The sequence below is a fragment of the Protopterus annectens genome, chromosome 6.part1 (assembly GCF_019279795.1).
Source record: "Protopterus annectens isolate FY-2018-M chromosome 6.part1, PAN1.0, whole genome shotgun sequence".
Taxonomy (NCBI): domain Eukaryota; kingdom Metazoa; phylum Chordata; order Ceratodontiformes; family Protopteridae; genus Protopterus; species Protopterus annectens.
The window spans coordinates 555,981,865-556,000,443 of record NC_056738.1 but is presented as its reverse complement, the minus strand read 5'-3'; the positions used below and the strand labels follow the sequence as shown (position 1 = coordinate 556,000,443).

Sequence of the window (18,579 nt, the reverse complement as noted above, 5' to 3'; positions counted from 1 at the left end):
TGAGGGCACTCATAGCAGTATGGAGAGAAAGATGTATTCCGGATGACTGGGGAATAAGCACATTAGCGCCAATGTACAAGAACAATGGGGATATCCACAACTGCATGGAATATAAAGATATCAAACTCTTGTAACATTTTATGAAGGATTTAGAGAGGGTGATTGATAAAATAATACAGAGAGGAGTAGAATGTAAGCTGGGGGATGAGATCAGGATGCAGCACAAATGACCCACTGTTTGCAGTGACAAGGACAGTTGAGGAGATGGTACAGATAAGAAAAGAGTCCAAATGGACATTCCTAGACATGGAAAAAGCATATAACAAGGTACCCAGAAATCTGATGTTGGCAGTCTTGCAGCGGTTTGAAGTTCCACAAACATTTGTAGAATTAGTGCAGGCAATGTAAGAGGACCTAATATCTCGAGTACAAACAGTGTTTGGTCTCACAGAGGGGTTCCCAGTGGGAGTGGATGTGCAATATTAAGGAAATCAACACATTCCAAATTCAGAATGCAACTCAAAAAGCACTTCTTCATCTAAGCCAAATGCTCCTGCTTCAGCACAGTAGATAACATCTATCCTATCTCCTTTCTGAATCTTTGATTTTCTCTCAAGATTCTCTGAAGATTGACCCACTTTAAAAACTAATGGTTATATTGTACATTATATTCTGCTTGATGATTGTACATTGCATTGTGCTTGCTCACTCGAATGCATATACACAATTTTTCTTCTATCAATTAGTCTGAATTACTATGTTATTGCTTATTTCTGTAACTTCGTTTGTGAATGTTTTGTGTTCACTCGGGCTGAGCCTGAAATTAGTCAGTACTGATCGGTGCAGTATCACAGTAAACAAACATAAAATAAAATAAAATAAAATAGCACTGAGCTCACTGCTGTTCATTTGGATGATGGACTACATCAGCAAACAGGTTGGAGGGGACAAATCAGCAAGGTTGCTGTACTCAGATGATATGGCATTTCAGGTTGGCTCTGAACAGGAGCTTCAGCAAAGGATATTGGAATGGAATCCAAAATTGAAGAAACATGAGGTGAAACTAAGTACAGAAAATACAGCTGTAATAGCAGCAAATGGGGGAACTGAGAAGATACTGAAAACTGGTAGAGAAGGGAAAATAGTGCAACGGGTTAACAACTTCATGTATCTTAGAAGGGTAGTAGAAGACAAGGGAAGTCTGAATGATGAGGTCAAAGCTAGAATCAGAGAAACTGCAGCCAACTGAAACAGAGTGGCAGGGTATTGTATGACAGAAAAATGCCAAGGAAACTGAAAAGTAAGGTGTACAAGACAGTGGTGTGACCAGTACTACTGTATGGTACAGAAACCTGAACACTAAAGTCAGAACAGCTGAGGGAGGTAGAGGTGATGGAGATGAAGTGCCTGAGATAAGTGGTGGGGTGCACACTGCGGGACAGATGACAAAATGAGAACATCAGAGCAGAAGCTGAAGTAGATCCAATTGCAGTGAATGTCAAAGAGAACAGATTATGATGGTTTAGGCACATGTGTAGAAAAGCAGATGACAATTCTATGAAGAATATTTGTGAAGTATAGTAAAAAGGCAAGGGGAAACCAGTGTCCAGCAAAGAGATAGATGGATTGTGTGAGAGAAGACCTGTGACAGTCAGGTAGGAGACTGACACTTAACTGAGAGAGATAGCAACAACTACCATGACATCATAACCACATGTAAAAAATAGGAAAAAGGATCCATGGTGCTTCATCGATGAGTGTTTTCCTTAATTAGGGGGAAGGGGGAGCCCATACAGCTGACTGAATGTCAGCTGTTCAAAAAAGTGCCAACTTTCTATGTTTGAGATTACGGTACACTTGGAAGTGAGGAATATGCCATTTCCTCACTGTAGTGCAATCTAATAGTTTGAATATCATTAGCATAGAAAAGCAGAGGGACTTGACCCCTGCAAAAACAACTGTTTTATTTGTTTTTCCATCCTTTGTGGATCAATAATTTTTGCAGCTGATGAGTTGAAATCCATGATTTCCAGAACAATGATTTGCTCTGTTGACCAAAATTTAGGATTGCATATATATATATATATATATATATATATATATATATATATATATATATATATATATATATATAAATAATAAAGTCTGTTTTCTTTCCAATTCCTAGTACTTTTCTGGGGAGTAGAGTACTCCAAGTACAGTCTGTTACATATGATAGGGTGACAATCTTCTACAAAAGTGTCTCAGTTCGGATTGTCAGTTAATCGGCATATATGTTTTCTACATAAAATTAACAGTATTTTTGATTGTGGACACAAAAAGCAGCAGTGATTATGCAGTAGCAAAGCTCCTTAAAAGACTGGTCAGAAATCAACAGCTACAGAGAATGCTACTTCAAAACATTGACAGCCTTTTCTCTCTTTGGTTTTCTTAGACAATCTGGAAATCTATTTTTTGTTATGTTTGCTTTGCTCAGCACTGGCAGGAGAGGGGTTATTAAATATAAGGGAGATCCAGTGATTCCGTCGAATCACAGGCTATTTGTAGACCTTAGCATCTCACTGGTGAGAGAGATAAGCAGAAGAGTATGACCGATCTCGCTATTTGTGTGTCCATGACAGGAAAAACACTAGCTTTGAGTGGTATTTTACTATTTACTTAGCATGATGCCAATATTTAAAGACAAGAATTTTGGGGTTAATAATTGGCTACATAGCTGCTAGCGTTGTAAAGGAATATAGTAAGAGTCAACTTAAGACAAGATGGCTGACAAGCCTTCCTGCTTTGCCTTGACTTGTCTACAACTTCAGTATGATGACGTTTGGTTTCTGCCTAAAGCTTTTGCTGCCTTTTTTAGGCAGAATCCATTCTAGCCTAAGAGCAAATATAAAAAGACCAATCTCTTTAGATCAAATCTAAATGATTTTGGGGGAAAAAAACTTCTTGTTGGGCATGATCCCCTGTACTCCCCACCCCCTGATAACTATATATACCAACTCTGAAATTTGCAAAGTGCAAATTCCTAAACCCTGCCGTACTGTGATCTTGTATGCAAAGCAGGTGGTAGGCTGAAAAACAAGTCTGCAAGAACTTGTACTTGGTTAGCATACTGCGGAGAAACTAACCAGAGAACAGGTGCTAGCCCATCACAATACACATCCATTTACCTGGATTCACACATAGCACAGAGCCCCTGTAGATAGCTTGAAGTATTACTAGTTGGTTAGTTTGACTCAAAATGTGAGGTACAGATGAACTACACTCGTACACTCACTGGAGATTATTTGTTTCAAAATAGCTGCCATTCCTTGCAGATGATCCTACCTCTGCCAACATTTGAGAATGACAGTCTGGAAATGCTGTGGTTAAAGCATGTACTATTACTAACATTCTGTGACCAGACCATTGTAGGAAGTCAAGCATTATATTACTTTTTCTGTGGCTGACATTTAAGTTTTATCATTACATTTTGCATTTTAACTTCTCTTCACTAACAGATGTCTTACATTGATTAATTGCTGTGACGAGCTATGTAAGTTAAGTTGGATGCTGATTGCACTTTATCAGTAGACCTGATAGGCTACTTGTTGGTTTCTGCCATTAGACAAGTACAATATAACTTCCTGTTTAGTAACAAATATACAGATAAGCAGAAAGGTAGTGTTTGTTAGCTGTACGTACTAATCTTGTATCTGAAAAAGAATGTTTCATGTTGCACCAAACCAAGAAAAAGAGCAAATATAGTTGGCATTAGAGTAAGCAGCAAAATGTGAGAGATTCAAAGGACAAGCAGCAATCTGAAATCTTCAGATGGCTGTACAGTAGAAAGCTTCAGTCATACAGAAAGTTGCAAATGTAATGCAATATGCATTATTACACTATTTTGGTTAGTACAGAATAACATGAAGTTTAATCATAAAAAGAGCAATGTTGTTTGTTCTAATACAGAAAAGCATACTTGACCTTGACACAGCTGGTGTTAGAGCAATCACAGCATTTCAGAAGTAACACTTGCATTCACTTAATAAGTAAAAGTGGCACTGAGAGTAATTTAGGCAGGAAAAAAAAAAAAAAGAAAACGCAACAATTGTACATCATTATCACTTTTTATACTAAAACTTATCACCTGTACTCTCATACAAAACTCCATTTAGATTATTACTGATTATTCTGTGTAGCCTGAATAAGTGCAAAACTGTATGTGTTGTTTTGGTTTTGTTTCAGAGATTGATTTCACAGCTTCACAGTCTTGGCTGTTGTGGCAGACAGAAAACTATCAGTTTTTTAGTGTGTTATGAGTTAACTGAATATTAACACCTTGTTTATCTGGTAATGAAATGGTTATTTCTACATAATATTAACCATGTTTTAGTGATGTCACATAATTTAGGGCATAAACAGCATTATCAAACTAGCAACAAAGAAATTCACTCAACATGAACCTCACCTGTAGTTAACTGACACCCTGACCACTTGTGCAAAATTGGGAGAAATTGGTTGTGGGTGGATGGATGGATCAAACTAGCAGATGCTGTGAAATTTTTTATAGTGTCTTTTCAATATAGTTTTTGAACTTGTTTTTAAAATGTTATGACTTTTACAATGTAAGTACTATCTGGCCAAACTGTGACAAAATAGGTTTGCTAACAGGGCAGTATCCACTCCAAGAATGTATGCATTTTAGTTTGAAATATTAGACAGTAAGGTGATTTAGCCATAATTTTGCTGTCAGTAAAAGTGTATTGTTTTTCATGCTCTTATCCTTTATGATTGGGTCAGATAATGGCCCATCTGCCATGAAAGTCACAGGGAAGCTATCATTCACTGTGCCTGATTTTCACTAATTATCTTACATTATACTGTCTCCATTTTCTTTTCTGTCATTTTATTGCTAGAGCCTAAAACACCATGTTTTGCAGCTTTATTGATTTGTCATAATTTGGTCACCATGCACTGTCATTTTCTTTATTTTACATGAAACTAGTTGCTTCTCGTAATACTTACATTGGCATCACAACAAATTCCGATTTCTGTAAGCATATACCCTATTACAGATTCTCTTTTTCAGCTTATCTAGTGGCGTACTAAGTGATTTTAGAAACTAATCATGGAAGTGTTTATTATAACGTTATTATTGCTTCTACTTATGTATATCAACCAAGATGCTCAAGCACTAATTCTTATGGTTTCTGAATATTGTTCCTTTTATACTCGCAGTAATGCTAGCTCTGTTTCTGTTTGTTTCTCTTTAGTACACATAGGATGTCCTGCACTGTCAGTGATGATGTTTTCTGTCTATAGTTAAGATTTATTGTCCTTCACAGATATTACCTCACCACATCATTAATGTTCTAAAATAAAAGGCTTGTGGGAAATCAGATATTCTGATTAATTCTCATTGCAGACATAAATGGGTATAAGTACATCTGATTCTGGTGGCTTGAAGTGCTCTTATAGGGTCATAGGTTATTACTTGGCTAATGACCATCAGAGTCCTTACAAGCCTAGGTGCACATCCCAAACCATTTGGGTCCTGAGTATCATAGGAATCTATCAAGGGGAGGGCATGTTTGTAGGGAGGTAACAAAGGATTTATAGGGGCATGTTAGGATAACAGTTTTCTTATTGATGGCCTCTGAACATAATGGATATGGGCCCAGAACAGTGTAAATTTATAATTTGCCATACATGATATGGGGGCCCAGACCTGGGTGAATTTACAGTTTCCCATCCAATTGTCAAAGTTTTGTTTGAATAGATTAAGGAATTCATTTTTTTTACATGAATGGGAAGCCAATTCCATAGTGCTTGAAAACTTTTGGATGCATATCTGTCTCTCCCGCATGTCCTGTTTATGTCACAAGTGAAGTTCAGATCCTTGGATCTAGTAATTTTAGTGCTGCTTGTTTAGTGCATGTTCAACAGCTGCATCAGAGGCTGGGTCTGAGAAAGCTCTGTAAGCCAGGCAGATCCCTTCTCATGAATAAATAGACATAGAAGCTTTAGTTGATCACTGCAGCACATTGTATTCATGCCTTGAATTCATTTGATGAGAAGCCTTTCTGGCACTCCAACTGTTGCAAGTGTTTGGTTAGATACATGCCAAAATAGCATTGTATTTAATGGTAGGTCTGATAAGGGCTGATTACAGTGGTACTATACATTCCTTGGAACCAGATGCCACCCCTTACCTATAAGTTGGGTGACATATAATGATTTTCTTACTATCTTAGCTACATGTTGGTCAAAGGCCAGATTGCTGTCTACACTGGGATCTACTCTTTGAGGTGTTTTATTGATGGAGTAATTAATTTGGATTGATAGTTTTCCAAAGGGCATTATATTCCATTTTTTGGCACTGAGGTTTAGGCAACAGCTTTGGCAACAGTCATTTGTGTTAAACCCTGTTGCAAGATGTTGGTGTCTTGGGGAAATAATCTGTAATACCTCCCAATAATATCCCTTTTTTAATTTTAATTTTTATTTTTGTCATGTCATATTACGTTTTATTGCAAGTATAAGTTTTAAAGACCATGTATTCTGTAAATAATGGACTTTCCTCCTTCTGTATAGATCTGTTTCTCAGACATTTACTCCCTCTATATCCTTGTATTTTTGTACATATAGATCTTTTTTAATTTGCTTATTCCTACTAGTTGCATATATCTAGCTACCTTGATTAGTCTTAGACTGCTCTTCTGACCTTGAAAAAACAAGACGTCTGCACCCACCAAAATGAGGAAAAAAGAGTGAAGCTCCATTCTGTACCATTTTGTGTCAGAGATAAAGAATTTATGTACCTAAAGTGTTGTCATAAATCAAAAGAGTCAGCCTGCTGCATTGTTCAGTTCATTTCATTTCAAAAGGTTTAACAAAGCAGGCTGATATATGTAATCAAGCAGAATGGTAAGATGCTTCTGTTTTTACAGAAACATTATAGCTAGCTTGTTTCTCATGACAAGCAACCTGTTGTGTTGTTATTCACAGAACTGATATGTAGAGACATTGTTGTGTGAAAGCAGTGAATTTGAAACAGTTACCTACCTGTGTGTTAAAACAACACATGGTGATGTAATTACATCACCTTCATGAGCTTGGTAACACATTTCAGCTTCCAAATTATGGACAGTCCAAATATGATAAAGCATGTTTTCACCCACCAATTAGCAACAAGACAGAGGCTACCCACTATTTAGCAAAATAATGTGTTACTGTGCTAATGTCCATGTTTGTGTGTGCTGGGATGTAGTTTCTGTTTGTAAGTGTTATGATTCAATGTAATATGTTTGCAAGGTCTGTGATTATTATCCTATTTGAATGTAAGCCTTTATGCTAGCTTTATTCATGGACCTCCATGACGCGGATTTCCTGTTAATGGCATACATTCTAATGTATATCACTCTCTCTGTCTCTCTCTCTCTCTCTCTCTCTCTCTCTCTCTCTCTCTGCCTGTAAAAGGATAATACAGAAATGAGCTGGTTTGATCAAGACCACAAAACACTAGAGAAGAAATGAGATGTATAAAGAAAATCAAAGTGGCTTCAGTTTATAAAAAGAAAATCAAATGAAGCCTGCATGCAGCTTGAAGTCAGAATGTAATAGGAGTATTTATTCTTCTCTCATGCTGTATTGATTGCTTTATAAAAATAGGACAATATGAAGGAGAAAAGAAGGAGAACACGGGCAGCACTACAAAGGAAAATGAATTATAATAAAAGGAAATACAATTTTGCTGCATGTTGTACAATGAAACAGCAATACATCAAAGGAGTCACTATTAGGTTTTTCTGGGTTGTGCTTTCATTGCTTATTCAGTGAAAGTGAACTTAAGGAACTCTATTACCTGTTCATTTATTTAACAGGAATGTATGGGACAGATACAAAAAATATTTTATCTTTGTTTTCCTAGATGCAGAAAGTTGCAACCTTTGTTAGTTATGCCATTTTTCTGTCAGTAAACATACTATGGTTGTTTTCATTTGCCCTTTGGTATCATCAGGACTGGACATTGCATATTTTAATAATTGTATTTGCTGTATAAATATGTAAAACACAGTTTTTAAGTGCAAGCAATCTATCTGTCAGAGGTTCATGTAGTGCTCAGCTATGTAAAACCTCAACACAGAGACAGAAAACTTTCTTCATAATAGCTGTTGAACAGCTTTTGGCTAGTGGATTCTAAAACCTTTTCAGAAACAGAAGCATTTTGGCTATCTATAAAGTGCAGTCTGATCATGTGCTTTATGTGAGTTTTGGGCAACATGCCACGGAAGAATAAAGACGTCCACTTACAGCTGAACTGTATGCATCAAGTGACTTTCAGAATCATGAAGGATTAAGGTTATGAGCTACTAGCAAGGTTCAACCTCTAGCTCTGGGTTTGTTTCCCTCAGTCTTTACTTGTCTGCTTTGTGAATCTGAACAAGTTGTTTAACTACATATGCCTCCCAGATGACCCCCTGAAAAGAATCACTTTTGCTTGGCAGGCTTACCTTTTTTAGTGGATAAGCAAAATAAAAATTGAGTAAAAAGCAGAGCAGCCAGAAATGGCAGAGTTATTTTGTACAATTACTAGAAAACTTCTCTGAATGTTGCCATTTTTCAGGAATTAGTGTGATTAGAATAATGGTGTGTTGTGCCCATATTTGCAGTTAATCTCTAACGAATCATGTGTAAACAACATCACTGTCATTGCATTCAGCTTTGTAAAGGAAGAGGTTAGATTTGATGCTGTCCTTTTCATTCTTGGGTTATGGATCCGACCTCGGATCTGACTAGGTCATATATCATACAGTTATGGACCCATCTCTCGAGCTCCTCCCTCTACCCATAATGCCTCAAAAAGCGTACAGTACTTCAGATCTCATTTGCTGCCATCTCACAAATTGGTGTTGGAGCCAAAGAGGATTACATCTTCAACACCAACAGTTTCCTTGATCAGTTCTGCACCTATTCCCTCGTATCAGGATGGGTCTCAGAGCCGAAGCATCGGCATCTGATCCACGGGGCTGGGATCTACTCTGATGTTGTCAGAGTTGGCCTTACACCTCAGAGCCTTGGCACTAGATAATTTGGGTCTGGCTCCCTCCTCAATGCATGGGTAGGGGCAGGGTGGAGGCTTATCTGCTTCAGACATTTCAGCTCCAAGGTAACCAGCCATGGCTTTTCCCTACCTGTCTTTCTCCATGTTTCCCAGTCAAACTCATTCAGGTATGCATAAGCCATCTTTGTTGGTGGATTCAGTCGGACTACATTTTCCTGGGCCACCCCTTTTTGCTATCTCCACCAGTGGCCATGGTGACCATGGATGCCTCCCATCTAGGGAGGAGGAGATTTCTTGAAAACAATGGCCCAAGCCATTTGGTCAGCTCAAGAGACCAATTCATACATCAGTTGATCTAGAGATGAGAGCAGTCCTATTAGTATCGCAGACGTTTTAATATTTTGTCCCTCTGGGGACTGCTGCAGTTCAAACCTACTACATGTCAGTAGTTTGGTAAATCAACAGACAAGGGGGGAACCTGATCTTAACCCCCTGTCAAGAAGCTATGAGACTATGACAATGGACAATCTCCTCCAGCCACTTCCAACATAGTAGTGAACAAATTCAGCAGGTCCATTCTGATGCCTCATGAGTGGTCTCTTAATCAATTAGTGGCACAGGAGATTTTCTGTCATTGGGGCCAACCTTGCTGCAGTCTCTTTGCATATCCCCAGAACAACAGGTGCTGCAGGTATTTTGCCCTGATCTCCCCTGATGGGGAGTCACCAAGAAATGTTTTAGTCCACATTTAACCCACTGGTCTCCTTTAGACCTATCCCCCAATACTTCTGATTCCACAATTCCTACAGAAGAGCTTAGTTATCCTCATTGCCCCTTTTTGTATTTATGGGTGGGGTCCCCTTCCTGTGATCTCATCTTCATTATCCTCCATATATACTGGAGCCCTGTCCAGAGTGTCTCTTGCATCTCTTGGGGATGAAGCATCCCAAAATCTTGGCATCAAACTAACTGCATTATTTCTTCAATTCCACAGCCCAGGCTTTCCTCCTCAGTTTTTCATATCCTTTTGTCTTCTCAGAAAGCTTCTGCTGTGAAGATTTATAGGGGTAAATGAAAAAGATTCTCAATTTCAGCCCTTAGAAAGGAGATTGGCTCTTTTACTGCTCTTATGTCTTTGGTTTTAGATTCTCTTTTTTGGGAAGGTGCTATTGTTACAATTAGCATCCATATCAAATTTTCATTGAGGAGAAAAAGCTTCCTCTTTAGCTTCATCCAAATTGTGCAAGGCTTTCTAAAAGGCAACTTGTTACTCAGGCCTCCAGTATAAGATATGTCACCTCCTTGGGATTTGACACTCATACTTCAAAGGCTGACACATGTTGTCGCCTCACAGTAAGACGTTGTCCTGTTTGATTCTCAGCTAAAGCATCTTCTGTGTGCAGATATGCGTGAATCGGCATACCTTCGTTGAAGGTTGTGCATCAGAACTGGCAACTCGGCGTGTAAAAATCTACTGCCAATCATTAGTGGACCAGAGTTCCGCTGTGGTGACCCCTACCGGAAAAAGCCAAAAGATACAGCAACAACTTCAAGGGCTGACACAACAACCTTTTGAACTTTCAGCCAAAACTGATTTAATTTTTTTTTTGTCTTGGGAAACAGCATTTTTAGTAACTATTACATCTGCAAGGAGAATTTCTGAACTCCAGGCTCTATCATCCAAATCCCCTTACATTGTTTTTCACAAAGATAGAGTTAGTTTATGAACCAATTTATCATTATTATCACAAATAGTATTTGAATCGAATATCAATCAAACTATTATTTGCCTGCCTTCTTCCTTATATTTTTCAAATAAGGGAGAATACATGCTATTATCTTTTAGATGCACTTAGACAGCTACATGTTTGTTTACACAGGGCAAAGGATTTCAGGAAAGCAGACCATTTGTTTGTTTTTCAACAAACATAGTGGGTTCACCGGTTTCTAAAGTCACCCTTGCCAAATGGATTACTGATGTCATTACTTTTGTATATTCTCAGCAAGGTCTCTCCCTATCAAAGTCTCCTAAGGCACATTCAGTTAGATCCTTGGCTACTTCTTCAACCTTCAGGTCTAGAACTTCCATTGATGATATGTGTGCAGCAGCTACCTGGTCTATTGTTCATACCTTTATTGCTCTTTACAAACTACATTTGACTTCTAAAAGCAGAGCTAATTTAGGTTTGTCAGAACTCCTGAATATTCTTCCATGAGGGCCACCCAAGATCCATGTAGCTGGGGACTATGTTGATGAAGAAAGAAAATGACAACATCATATATTATAGTTATGTACTCACTGTAACGATGCATCTGTGTTGTCCATTTTCATTTTTCCTCAATGGCCAAAACGCCTTCCCTCTTTCTGTAATCTTCTGAAATGATCTCCTGCACCTTTTTGAACCTTTTAGTTCCAGGTTTGAGCCCCGGTTTACTGCTGTTTTCCTCCTTCTGCTCTGTCTTGAGACATATAAGTCAGCAAGCTTGATGTGAGGTATTGTAGGCTAGCTGGGGCATTATGGGTAAAGGAGCTTGAGAGTTGGATCCGTACATCTGAAATATGTGGCCAAGTTGGATCAGTAGCCCACATTTTGAGGAAGAATGAAAATAGACAACACTGATACATAGTTGTGGTGAGTACATAACTTTAATTTTTTTGGAATCAGTATATCTATAGTTCACAGTGATTATGGCCCTACTAAGCCATCTGAATGTTGCTAAAATTTAGTTCGGCAAATGGAGAACTTTATTTACATAACTATAAATTATTTCTGTAATGTGATGATTTCAATGACTGGGAAGATTACAGACATAAAAAGGTGAGACAAGACACAGCAGATAAAGTTCAGTACCAAATGTAAATGACATGTAGCAAGGGCTTTAATCTTCACAGTTAATCACACAAATATTTTTTTACTAATGTTTTCTCAAGTTTTTGCCATGTTCTTTGGATAACATTAAAGACTTGCCTATTAGTGGAAATCAGATGAATGTGAATTCTCACCCAAAACCAAACTCTCAAAATAAAGTTCTAACAAACAGCACTAAATTGAAGACACTGTAGATATAAGAAGGGACACCTGCAGTATTATGTGCTTCAGAAAAGACGCTAGAGAAAGATCCATGCTATCTGTTTTATTATGAATACAGAATGCAAAACCTTGCTTGGCCTTTACAAATTCATAATGATATTTCAAAGAAATGTGTACAGAATAGAATTTTCATGCCCGCATTTGTATATAATCTTGTCTTTTTTCAGCCAGCTAACCCCACTAGGTAAAATTGTTGCTTCTGAGGGGAGAACAAGAGCACATTCTAGTATATGATTTGCTGAGTATCACACAACAGGCAAAAGTCAAACACAGAATTACAGAACATGCCCATTATTGATCGTTAACATTATCCCTTTGAGCCTAACTATCAGGTGCTCTAGAACTGGGCATAATGCAAGGGATTTACAAACACCCACTGTCAGTGTAAGCGAACTAAGGTAGTGCAATGCCTGTTTGCAAACCATTACACTCTGTGATTTCACTAAAATATGGAGTGGATATTTCTGAATCCCTAATATACTGGATTAAGATTCATTTACATGATGACACGTGTAATATTTATTTGTTTTCAGTGAGTCTTTCATATCAACTGTTTCTCAAAAAGTATGTTTTTGTTGCAACATTCTCTTTATAACCAATTCTGTGAGTATTTATTTAAAACTGTTATTACTTTGATGCCATGCTTAGCTCTATTAAAATGGTATGATACAATTTTTAAGATTTCACCATTTCTCTAATGGTTCTTTACACACTTTTATAACACAGCATTCAAAAAAATAAGTCAGTTCTTACAAACTGCTAGGTGCAAATACTGTTATACATTCTCTTTTACTACTTTTTATATTTAAGATTTTTCCTAAGTGTTACCTTACTCTTGTATATTGAACAAGAAGTCCAAACTCCCTAATATGATTTAACATTTTATATATATATATATATATATATATATATATATATATAGAGAGAGAGAGAGAGAGACACACACACACACACACACACACACACACACAAACACACATATACTGATATACTATAAAACATTCGTAAATAATTAGACAGTTGTTGCGTTTTAAAGGGTGTCACTGTCATTTTGCAATAAAGTTCAGGAAAGGGTGCTAGGTCCTTCATGAAACTAGAGAACATTCATGTTTTCTTCTAGATAAAAAAAGGTTTACTGCTACTTTACAAAGTCTATTATTGGAAGAGCTTGGAAGATTTTATGTGTGTGAAGCCAAGCTGGATGGCAAAAAGTGAATCAAAGAATGCCATTCTTCAGTGATCACAGGTTTGGGTACAAGAGTTTCCATCACAAATGTCATAGGTATGTCAGTGGTCTTGGATCAGAAAATTGTTGGAAACTTTTTTCTGTTAAAGGATTTTTTTTTTCTATTTTCCTGATTTACACACACTTTCACTCTCTTTGCATCTTACTTTTATATGACTTCTCACAGATACTGTGAGTAGAGTAAAATACAGGACCTGAGTAAATTAAAGTTTTGTCAGAAAATATTTTTTAAGACCTTTGATGTTTGCTTGTAAATCTATTTAAAAAACTGTCAAACATTAGTTGTGTTCTCTTGACATAACTATTTCTTTAGGAGATTAACCTGCCCATTATCTGAGTGAAAATTCTATAATAAAACAAGAACCATCTTGTTTCCACAGTCTCATTTTTTCTTCTCTACATCACTTCCTTATAAATATGTATAACAGTATCTGCCAGGCCAATTACTATAACAAAAATAGCATACATCTATATACATATATAATTGTCTCATGAAATATTTAATGCTCAAAGCAACAAATCGAAAAACAAATCTAAAATGATCAAAAATATGCAAAAGTAAAATGAATTTGTTTTTGTTTGCACAGGGCAAACCCACCTGTAACCTGCACTCTTGTTAATGATATATACTTTGTCTGAAATTATATAAGAATGAGGCAAGTGCAAATTCCCTTACACACTGTATTCCAATGTGACACAAAAGCATGCTAGCAAAAACTTCTTTTGAAAGAACATTTGCTCATATGAGCATTCGCTTTTTTAACCACAATAAAAAGTGTACACTCATATTGGTATTCACTCTTTTAAGTTGTAACCTTATATGTATTAGTTTGTGTACAAGCTGAACCATGGAAGCAGTCACACTAAAAAGGTGGACTTTAACCTTGTTCAAATTTGCCAACATTGCTAGCTCATTTGTGAGACTGGTGACATGTGAGGCCTGTATACAAAGTACATGAGGATTGACTGTGCTCTTTGCAACCTATCATGTATGGCACAACCACAAAAGGTAAGTGATTAAAAGTCCTTTTTGGGTATGTGTGTCACGTATTAATCTATTTTTTATCATGTTAATCATTGGAAATGTGAGTATTAGAAAGAGATCTATAGAAGAAGCAATGGGAGGGTTGATCAGAAGGTGAACAAACAAGGAATCAGCAGGCTGGAGAAGGAGCCAAAAGGAAATATGATTTTGGGACAGGTGCTCATTGTAGTTTTATGAAGAGAAGGGAAAGTTGGGAAGGAAAAAAAGGAAAGGAAGAAGAAAGAGTGTTAGGTTAGATAGCAGGGAAGGCAGACATGACTGAGAGGGTGTGGGTAACACAGTGAGGGAGGGAGGACAAACTGCTGAAGGACACATCAGACAAACAGACGAAAGGCAATGAGGAGAACAGAAGTGCATGACCAACAGGTTCATAGGTTCATAGGTTCATAGGTTCATACTAGGCTATCTGCCCGAGGGCATTTACAAGCCTAGCCCATAGTTTTGTGGCTTACGCCACCCTTTTAGTATGGGGAACTATACCCATTATTTTGCTGTGCCTCTGTTGAGCAGTGACACTGAGGTAATCCCTGGGGTATATCTGTGATCTCCCATCCATTGGTCAAGATTTCTCTTGAACAAGGCCAGCGAGGTGCTCTGCCTCACATATACCGGGATTTTATTCCACAGCATAGGGAGTCTTTGGGTGATGAATCTATCCCTCCAGCACGTCCTATTAATAGCCATGTCGAGGTTTAAGTCTCCCGCCCTTGTGGCTCTGACGGATCTAGATTTTTTGAGGTGAAGCATATTCATCAAATCTTGGTTTGACATGGCCTTGTATGTTAGGCAAAGGTCACCTCTGAGCAAGCGGTAAACGACTGAATAGAGCTGGAGTTCTTTCAGTCGGGCAGCATAGGACAGATGTTTGAGACCCTTTATCCTTTTGGTGAGGAACTTTTGTGGCCTCTCCAGCTGCTGCAAGTGTCGGGTCAGATACATTCCGAATGGGGCATTGTACTCAATCATTGGTCTGATGAGTGATGAGTATAGGGAGACTATGACCTCCCTTGATCTAGATGAGAATCCCTTCATGATAAGGTGGGCAATGTAGAAGGTCTTCCTAACTACTTTAGCTACATGGGTGTCGAATGACAGACTACTATCAACCTGGGTCCCCAGGTCCCTGATAACTTCTTCTGTACTCAGTGGATTGCCATCTATTTGGTAGCTAGGGGTAACCTTGTTTTTCCCGAAGGGTATGACTATGCATTTTTTGGCATTTAACTTTAGGCCATGGCTCTGGCACCAGTTATCCGTTTCTGTGAGACCCTTCTGTAGGATATCTGTGTCAGATGTGTTTTCTACTATGGCGCCCAGTTTGCAGTCATCTGCAAACTTTGTCAGCCATAACCCTCCTGTGTTTGCTTGTACTTCGGAAAAGTAGATGCCAAACAAGAGTGGGCCCAGGACTGAGCCCTGTGGTACACCACTTGTGACAGGCTTTGAGTCTGACATGGCGCCAGCAACTCTGACCCTGTGGGTTCTGTCACTCAGCCAGTTTGCAACCCATCTTGTGATGTATGGGTTAACATTTAAGCTGATGGGCATGGACGCAAAAGGAAGAGGAAAACCAGGCTGAGGCGGGTAGGACTATGTTACACAATTGCAGTGTCTGTCAGTTGTGACCCAGTGTGCAGTTACTCATCATCCAGGGTACTGTTACCAGTACGCATTATAAAATGTATGTAAAATGCCAATCTTGCTGAGTGCTGAGGATGGCTAAATAATATTGTGAGATAAAGCAGAACACATTTGAAAGTTTACTTTATTTTGGTCAGTTCAGTTTCCCAAGCCAGATCACTTTTAGTATTATATTTTTGTACATTTGTAGACTCGGATGGTGGAGCCTGTGCTGGGCAGGGACAACTGATTGAGATATGTTCTCCATTTTGTCAATGAGGGCATCCAACCCACTGATCATGATATCCCCCACAATCTTTTTATTGCAATCCATATTTTTGCAACTATACATTGCAGTATGCTGTTCTCTTTTTTTTTGGTACATAGTACTGCAAACAAATCTGCTACATTCTTATTTGCCTTTTTCACTGTGAAAGCAGTACATGAAGCATTGTGAAATGTCAGGCTATAATCTGATAATAGCATTTTTCATGTGTGTTCATGCTTTATTCCATATACAGCATTATTTTTCAGTACTAGTGTAGTGTCTGTCCATAATTATAATTGTGTATTTTTTTAGATCAGTTACGTAATCAGATAAGATATGTAGCATTGTACTGAAAGTTGCATCATTGTAGTATCGCACAAAGTCGAGGATTACAATTTTTCTGTAGTGAGTTTAGCAGCTGATTGCTTCTTATTCCATTTCATTTGACAGGTGGCAAGAGGCTCTTTAGTAAACTATGTATTTCAGTGCTGTAAGCATAAAGGAGTTTTGTTATTCTCTTGAAGTGTAATTTCATTAGCAATAAAAATATGTTCCAATTTTTTTTTTACAGTAATCCTCCCAGGACTAGGTTTTCACATGAAATCCATTCAGGGTACCCATAGTTCTTCAGGTTTAATACAAATTCTGTTCTGATTCCTTTAAATCTCATTGCAAATAAAAGTGCAGGTGCTGAACACTGCATTTCAAGACCAGACACGTTGAATGATTAAGAATGTTAATAAGACACTTAAAACTTGGTAAAACAGCAACATTAGTCAAAACCAGTGCTGGTAGCTCTGTAGATGAGACATTTCTTTCTAGATACAGCTTTCCACATGCAAGTGAAGTAAAGTGAGTTGGGGTGGATCTTCATGAACTAGATTAGTAGATACTAATAAACGCACTGCAAGTAGCACATCAAACTTGACAGTCCATACTGGCTAGATTAACCTTCTGTTATCCCAGATACAGCAATGACAGTACAGTAATCATTTAACGGCTTCACAAGAGCAGGAGGTCTTCTCCCGTTCTCATTCTTGCAAACAAAACTCTGGGTTTTAGATATTCTTTCCCAGTAATGATTCATCAATCCATTTGTCATTCAGATTGCCTTGCTATAACTGCTTCATATTGTTTATGTTATATTAAATGAGGTATTTCTTATATACCACGAAACAACTGGTAACCAGGAAAAGTAGAATTCACCAAAAAATAAAACGTTCCGGCACTATTAAGGCTGTCCCATATGCTTTTCGTCAATTCTGCTTCACCTTGTTCCTAAAACGCCAGCATACACCATAAAGAGGCGGAAAGTGTTTTAAATTAATACTGAACTTTAATAATAAAACCAAAAAACAACAAACGAGTAGATCAGATTAAGTGCTTTCGTCTCCTTTACGGAGACTTCATCAGAATCTGTTCTAGGTTAAAACAATTGCATTTTTATATAGCTCTCAGTAATAATTAGGTTAATTAGTTAATTGATATAGGCAGGTACATCACAGTTTTAAAAAAACATTCACTTCCATGTTAACCCTATTCCAACTATATTCAACTATGTTCAAATGCCACATATTAGGAAGTACCATTTTAAAAAAGCTACTAGGTTGTCAGTGTTTGAATATACTATTCTGCTATTGAATATTTATATTATTCTTCAAAGGTAAAATGTGTATAAATGACTTGGTCAAATATAAATATAATATATATATAATATACAGCAATATAATGTAATATATAGGGGAAATGAAATATTTAAGGAGAATGAAACAGTGTAAATCTATAGTGTATTACTTATATTGTAAAATATCCAAGGCTCAAAGACAATAACTACGACATATTAAAAATTATATATATGTATAAATATATAAATGTAACAATGAATACAAATATAAAGTTAAAAATGTTATAAAATCTCTAAAAAAATTTTTTTGTATATATTATTATTACTGTATATCCTAGGGGTAATAAATATAAATATATATAAAAATATATAAAAATATATATAAAAATATTTTGTAAAAATGTGTTTGTATAAATTAAATAAATAAATAAATATTAAATAAGTATATATTAAATGTGTTGGATATGCTAAATATATGCAAATATTATATGTCTATATATTTTTATGTCTATATATTTTAATATTAATGTATTAATATATTAATATAGATGAACTGAGTGTAAAATATGAAAAAATGTATATATATGTAAAACTAAGATATAATGTAATGGTGTACTATTGTTTAGTCATGCTATTGGAGA

At 37.0% G+C, this 18,579-nt stretch overlaps 1 protein-coding gene across 5 annotated transcripts in view; it reads left to right on the top strand.

The window, feature by feature from the left end:
* Positions 1–18,579, top strand: part of LOC122805673 (neurexin-2-beta-like) — a 1,444,051-nt gene that overhangs the window by 443,177 nt on the left and 982,295 nt on the right. The window lies entirely within an intron of this gene.